Source organism: Sebastes umbrosus, chromosome 6 (genome assembly GCF_015220745.1).
Source record: "Sebastes umbrosus isolate fSebUmb1 chromosome 6, fSebUmb1.pri, whole genome shotgun sequence".
NCBI lineage: Eukaryota > Metazoa > Chordata > Actinopteri > Perciformes > Sebastidae > Sebastes > Sebastes umbrosus.
Genome location: NC_051274.1, coordinates 34,728,246 through 34,735,745, shown reverse-complemented (window position 1 = coordinate 34,735,745; position 7,500 = coordinate 34,728,246). Strand labels below are relative to the sequence as shown.

At 42.2% G+C, this 7,500-nt stretch overlaps 1 protein-coding gene and 2 long non-coding RNA genes across 3 annotated transcripts in view; 1 reads left to right on the top strand and 2 right to left on the bottom strand.

Annotated features, from left to right (window-relative positions):
- The window catches only part of LOC119490092, a 19,929-nt gene extending 16,077 nt beyond the window's left edge, over positions 1–3,852 (top strand). The window contains exon 3 of the long non-coding RNA XR_005207325.1: positions 3,159–3,852. This is a non-coding gene — a long non-coding RNA (uncharacterized LOC119490092). The remainder of the gene's footprint in view (positions 1–3,158) is intronic.
- The window catches only part of LOC119490036 (nucleolar protein 4-like), a 155,000-nt gene that overhangs the window by 29,283 nt on the left and 118,217 nt on the right, over positions 1–7,500 (bottom strand). The gene's annotated exons all lie outside the window — the stretch shown is intronic.
- The window catches only part of LOC119490091, a 25,083-nt gene continuing 21,287 nt past the window's right edge, over positions 3,705–7,500 (bottom strand). The window contains exon 4 of the long non-coding RNA XR_005207324.1: positions 3,705–3,717. This is a non-coding gene — a long non-coding RNA (uncharacterized LOC119490091). The remainder of the gene's footprint in view (positions 3,718–7,500) is intronic.

The following is a 7,500-nucleotide window of genomic DNA, read 5'->3' as shown; positions in this document are numbered from 1 at the left end:
CTCTGAGTCTAATGGACAGCTGACCTCGTCTCCAGGCAGGAAACCACCAGCAGACACACACTGCTGGAATACTCACACTGATGTGTCAGCTTTACTCGAGACTCTGACCAACAACACGCACGCTTCAAACTATGGCGCTCTAGGTTCCCCTCTGGGGTCCGTTTCAGACGTGTCGGGGACGGCGTGTCAGTGTTCGCTCGTTACACACATAGTTTCTTTTCAAAATAAAGTTCCAACGTAGGTTTATTTAGTTTTTAGGTTTACTTGGTTAAGTTTAGGAAAAGATGGCGTACAAATGACACGAAAAGGCTAAAATGCGTACTCATGACAAGCAGAATGTCCGTGTTACGTTGTGGTATATATACGCCTTCCTGTGACACGAGGTTGATACTACATCAGTTCAGCTCTGACCATCTAATGATGACATGGATGGGTTTACATTGGAGTTCGATGAAAGCCTGGTGCGTCACATACAGATGCTACAGCGTGCCTCGGTGCGTCGGTATTCGACGGCAAGCGACCGCCCTGACCGCTTCACACTTGGCTGCAACCCCCCCCCCCCCCCCCCGGTAAAACTGAAACTACCCAAATTTAAAATCATCCAACTCCTCCGATGTAAAGTTCACATCAAATAAACCAAACTTTGGCACACGCCAAATATCCGTGCCTTCAGGATGGTTGATGAGGTGAATTAAAGAATACAATGACTAAGCAGACATTAATTTATTATTATTACAGAGCAACAGAAAGGAAAGGGGGGGGGGGGGGGGATGAGTGAAGAGGAATGAGGAGAAAGGACCATTCTTCTTGAATGGACGTTATTGTTGAAGGTTTAACAGGCGGAGACAAAAAGCCTATTTAATGGTCTGATGAGAGTAATAATGGATAGAAGGGACAGAGACAGATATACCGTACAGTCTCAGAGAGGAGGAACAGTAAACAAGAGGAATGGAGGACAAAGTAACAAGCTGCGAGAGGAGAAGGAAACGAGGGAGGAAGGTAATGAGGGAACGATGGAGGAGAGAGGGAGGGAGGGAGAGACAGAATGAACTAGACGGCTTGTTTACTCTCTGAAATCACTCCGCTGATTTCAGCCTCGTCAACAAAACACATCTGTAAATGTGGAAAGTGCAAAGACTGTAATTATCCACATTAACAGCATCAATTTTCAGCAATTATGATAATGATTAGCATTCACATCCACAGCTCCGTCTGTTATTTAAATGTGGCCCCGCGGCTCTCCACACTGTCCTGTTCTCCTCTCGCATCGACGCTCTGGATGGAAGTCAGAAACAGGAACATCCGTCAGATATATAAAGACACAACAATGACACACGATGTGTTGTTGAGTAGAAGTGGATGTAAACAGAGACTTTGTTGACGAGGTGACTCAGCAGGGTGCCTTTAAACTGTGCAATCTACTGTTTTACTATTATGGATGTTTTTATAATAACAATGCATCAAATAACAATAAGGAAATGTCTTGATATAAAAGGTGTTTCTGGTGAGGATGAACCTCCAGAGAATAATCAACAATCTGCAGCTTCTCCGTCTTTACGGAGCTTCATGGAGAGTTTCAGCTCATCGTTTCTCTGTTTCCTGTTCTGGTTCATTCTGACCGCTCTCAGAGCGTCGCTTTCAGAGAATACGCTGTTAAACAACCCCACCGTCCTCCTCAGTGGAGCATTAGCAACTAAAGAGAGAGCGCTGCAGTATTAAAGTAAACATGTTCTAGTAGAAACCCGAAATACAATTATGCACCAGACAATGAGCATAATAGGTCCTCTTTAATACAGGTTTAAGATTCTTTATATATATATACACTCACCGGCCACTTTATTAGGCACACCTGTTCAATTGCTTGTTAACACAAATAGCTAATCAGCCAATCACATGGCAGCAACTCAACGCATTACGTCATCTAGACGTGGTGAAGACGACTTGCTGAAGTTCAAACCGAGCATCAGAATGGGGAAGAAAGGGGATTCAAGTGACTTTGAACGTGGCATGGTTGTTGGTGCCAGACGGGCTGGTCTGAGTATTAAACTGCTGATTTACTGGGATTTTCACGCACAACCATCTCTAGGGTTTACAGAGAATGGTCCGAACAAGAGAACATATCCAATGAGCGGCAGTTGTGCGGATGGAAATGCCTTGTTGATGTCAGAGGTCAGAGGAGAATGGGCAGAGTGGTTGGAGATGATAGAAAGGCAACAGTAACTCAAATAACCACTCGTTACAACCAAGGTATGCAGAATACCATCTCTGAACGCACAACACGTCCAACCTGGAAGCAGATGAAGACCACCCGGTACTAGCAAGGTGTACCTAATAAAGTGGCCGGTGAGTGTATATATAAATGAGTTTCAAAGTAACTGTCAGACCTGAGTAATAATGAAATAGGATTGAGAACATGGTGCAATAAAGTGTCTAAAATAAAACTAGTAATATATTCTTGTTGAATTAGATTAGGTTCCTTTAGATGGAAAGTTCTGATGCAGTAAGACAAACATTTGCTCTGAGACAATCCCCCGCTCTCGGTGACATTTAAAAACTAAATTTAATTTCATAGCCGGGCTCGACAGTAAGGGTTGCCAGGTTGCTGTTGGCAACCAGTTTGAGGAATTGCCAACAAGTTATTGGCCTTTGGTTTCCATCAGTTGCATCTACGGCCAAAGAAATTCTTAGTCGACTAACACTCGCACGATTTTGTCGACTAATCTGTCGATTGATAGATTGATTTAATCGACGGATCTTTAAAACTGAGTTTCTCCACAAAAGCTCCACTTTAAATCTGTTGATCAGAGATGAGCTCAGAAGTTACTTGGAAAGAAATTATTCGGCATGAAAAAAGCATAAAAAAACCAGACTAAAGAAATCTTAGGGCTCTTTCACTAGCCATAGTCCCATCGTCTAGTCGTCTAGTCTGAATCAGAGTGAAATTGATCATTTGGTTCATTTTCTATTTAGTCTGGTTTGGTTTCACAGTTTCACAGTTTTTGTTGACTTTATTTAGCGTATTCTGTTTTTTCTCGTCGACTCAGATGTCGAGCAAACATCGGACTTCTGCAAAAGTCCCGAGGTCTGTACTACGGAGCGAGTCCAACGTACCCAGGGTATCTTCTCATTATCTGGCTTAACTAACTCTAACAAACGAGATCACGCTTAGCGGTCCTACGACGCTGGTCATCAACTCGGTAAATCAACCCAGAGTTTCTCAGTCTGGATATGAGTGCGTTCACATAAAGGGGCGGGGTTTACAACATCTGACCAATCACAATCATGGACAAGTCTACTATCAGCAGAACCAAGAGCGAACTATATTCTGTATTAGTGTCCGAATAAAACCTTTAAACCGAAACCAAAACACAGTGAAAGGAACCATCTGAGCCTTCACCAGATTCATGTCTGACAAAACTTCAAACCTCCCCCTCCCCCCATGCTTCATCACTCACAGTAGAACATCTTGATTCATTTCGAATAGACATTAAAGATGTTTGTGGACTATCAGCTGATCAGAAAATGAAATCAGAGCGTGCTGCTTCTCGTGGTCGAGTCCAAAACATCTCCTCACACTGAGAGGACGAGCGAACGCCGCGGGGACAGATTCATTATGTCACTCATTATCAGCGGCAGAGTTAATCCTGCCGATGGCAATCTGAAGCTGAACAGATCAATCTCACTGTTTAATGAGATGTAATCCTCTCCGCCAATTCCCTCCTGTCACTCATAGAAACTGAAACCACACGACTAGCGGAGGAAAACTTTACAAACTGTACACAGTTTTCCTCGAACAAAGTGACGTCTTCATTTCAGATTCATTTACATTCTCAGACGTCAGATGACCTAATGAGCCAAATTTAGATATCATGAAGGTTCATGATCTTATTGAGTCATACGATCCTGCTGAAATCTAAAATGTTCCTCAGAGAGGGAGAGAACTGAGACGTGCTGATTTATTTGGGTTCTACATTTTTATTAAAGTTTTTAATTTCTTAGTTTCATTTCCTTAAAGAGTGGCCGGTATTTTTCAACCTGGACCAGCGAGCTACCTCCACAGAGACTCAGATGAAGCAGATATATCGATTCTGGCATAAAAACATCTATTTCAAAATCGTGAAAAAAAACAAATTGCGATACATACAGGAGGTGAATCTATTTTTTTCCCACCCCTATTATTCAGTATTGATGATGATGATGATGATGAAGATGAGCCTTCAGGTGAACAGCCAGCTGCTGTATCTCTGTCTTCTCCCCTCTGCTGCCCACATGATGCAATATTAATTGAGGAGGGAGAGTGGCTCTGTGTGTGTGTGTGTGTGCGTGTGTGTGTGTGTGTGTGTGTGTGCGTGCGTGCGTGCGTGCGTGTGTGTGTGTGTGTGTGTGTGTGTCTGCTCATATCCAATCCATCTTCTATTCTTCCTCTTCCTCCTCTCCTGGGAGATGAAGCCTCAGTACAGTAGAGCAGAGAACATCCTCACTGTGTGCACAATGAGGAGCTTCTCTATTTGTTTATTTCATTTCGTCTGCATGAACGTCATTCTATTAAACACTCTGATTTAAAATGAGTCCGGAACTACTCATCTGTGTTCTACTGTTTATAGACCTCAACCATCTAATAACAATAGACTATAACGTTAGAATCATTATGACGTGTATCTTAAAGGGAAGGCTCTCACTCAGTGTACGTCCCCGTTAGTCACCGAGAGACAGCAACATGAGAGAATAGAGTCCAGGTCACAGACTGTCTATAAGAAGTGGACGTTAGTCACCGTGATCTCACCCGTTGGTTTGTCGACTGCTGCTTTCAAGCCTCTAGTTTGGCATCTTGGTTTTTAGCCGTCGCAATACATGCGAATCGGCACCAAAGTATGGTGATAGTAGATCAGGAGATGAGGTGAATCGTCCCGGCCCTACTGGTCAGTAGATACATTCATTGTTGGTTCTGATCTTTTCTTGGGATTTGTTGACAATAAGAAACATAAAGAATATCACCAGAAGCTCGTTGCCTCTAAAACATACAGAACGATGACGTACTTCATGTCTTGCAGGAGATATTTCCACCAGTAAAGTGTTTGGTAACACGTTAACCCCGTACAACTCAAACAGCCCGTCAAAAACAGACACTCGATTCTCAAGTCATTTACACAGACAGACAGACGGACGGACGGACGGACGGACGGACGGACGGACGGACGGACGGATAGACGGACGGACGGACAGAAAGACAGACAGACAGACGGACAGACAGACCACACTAACAGAGGGTAACACACACTAACACACACATTGTGACATGAAGCTGAGCGGTGGGATATGAGGAGGAGAGGAGGGAGGAACAATGGGCCACTCCTCCTCCTCCTGGTCTCTCCATCACAGAGAAAGAGAGAGAGACAGACTGAACTGAGGAGAGGAGAGGAGAGGAGAGGAGGAGGAGATCATCTGCAGAAGTGAAAAAATGTAAAGAAGTGTGAGAGATGAGGGGGAGAAACAGAGAGAGAGAGAGAGAGAAAGAGAGAGAGCATGAATGTGAGTGTGTGGGTGAGAAAAGAGAGAGACGTTGGACAAAGGAGGAACTGACAAAATGTAAAGGGGGGGATGGAGGGATGGAGGGATGGAGGGATGGAGGGATGTATGAAGTGATGCAGCCTCGCCGTGTCTGTCCGTGTCTGTGTGGACGTAAATTTTCTTTATTCCAGCTAGAAGCCTTGACTGGTTGTTGTGCACATGGAAACACACACACTCTATTCTCTACTGACACACACACACACACACACATACACACATCATTACGTCTGAGTAGAAGGACACAAACACACTATCATGACCACAAGAATCTGTACACACACACACCCACAGCTGCTCGTATTAACGAAGCAAACACACAATGATGCCCTGCAAACCCAGTGGCCCAGTGGCCCGCAGCATACGGACACAAATATGACTGAACTGTCTCTACTGTACAGGAAGGGGGGGGGGTAATGTTTTCCTCTCACTAAAGGATATTAAAATACAGAAAATTAGAGGTTACTTGATTTTCATTTTAAAATACAAAAATTAAAATTGAAATACAAGACGTTTCTCTTTATCAGGGTCAATAAGGGATGAAAAGTAAACTTTAAAAACTTACTTTTTTCTCTTTTTGTATTATTATCAATTTTTTTTATTCTATTCTTTTTTTGTTTTAGTTTTTTTAATTTTATTTTATTTTTTAATGCTGATGTTGTTTTCTCTTGTTAAAAATTGGTTTATAAGCTATTGTAATTACGAACTATAACTTGCATTTATGAAAACAACCTCGAAAAATAGGGGAAGAAATAAAGTATAAAAAAAAAAAATTTTCATTTTCTATTTCTAAAAACAAAAAATAAAATCACTAGAAGAAAGAAATGAAAAAACGCTGTTTTTCCGTATTCTGCGACCGGAAGTTGCCATTTACAAAGTAAGAGCGCGTCTGAGGACGGTGCTTATGGACATGGATCAGTATGTCTTTTTTTGAAACAATAAAAGAGTGCGTCTCATGACTGCAGAAAAATTAACTTCGCTAAAGTTGGAAAGATATTGACAGATTCAAGCTTCCCGGATCAATAACTCATAACTTCAACGTTGTTAAAACACCAACGAGGGCTCTTTCTAATCGTAGTAAGGTAGACAACGAGCTACGACCTCATCTTAATCACAACGAGCCGCGCGCTCTTACACAACTTCCGGTCGCAGAATATGAAAAACAATAGGCATTTTAAAATGAAAATCAAATTTGTATTTTAATATCCTTTTGTAAAAGGAGAATCGAATGACCAAAAGAAACACTGACCCGGTGGGGACAGAGAATTGATTCACCTATGTATTGTGTTCTTCTTTTACGATTTTGAAATGTATTTTTTTAATGCCAGAATCAAATTTATGACATAATCTTAATGTCAAAGAAAAACATAACGTCTTGCTATTATTAGGGATATTATGTGTTTTACCCAGAGGCTAAATATGAGCCTAATAGGGGTGGGAAAAAATAATCGACTCACCTATGTATCATAATTTTATTACAATTTTGAGACAGATGTTTTAATGCCAGAATCAATATATCTGCTTCATTTGAGTCTCTGTGGAGGTAGAAGGAAGTTTGTGTTGTTGTAGTCTGAGTAACGTGACGTCATATCCGTTCGGTATCCGTCAACCCAAACAAACCTCAGAGAGTGTAAAGCGTTGGAGGGTCAGCGTGGATACGACCTGCACCCTCCCATGTTAAATCCAGCGTGGTAAACACTACACATCCAGTAAAGGATGGAAACACTTTGGGTTTCACACATTGACAGGAAAAGCAGAGCTAGACAGAGCAGAGCTAAAGCTGCATGCTAACTCTGTCACGGACAGGAAACGTTATGGTATGGAGGTAACGTTATGGTATGGAGGTAACGTTATGGTATGGCGGTAACGTTATGGTATGGTGGTAACGTTATGGTATGGAGGTAACGTTATGGTATGGAGGTAACGTTATGGTAT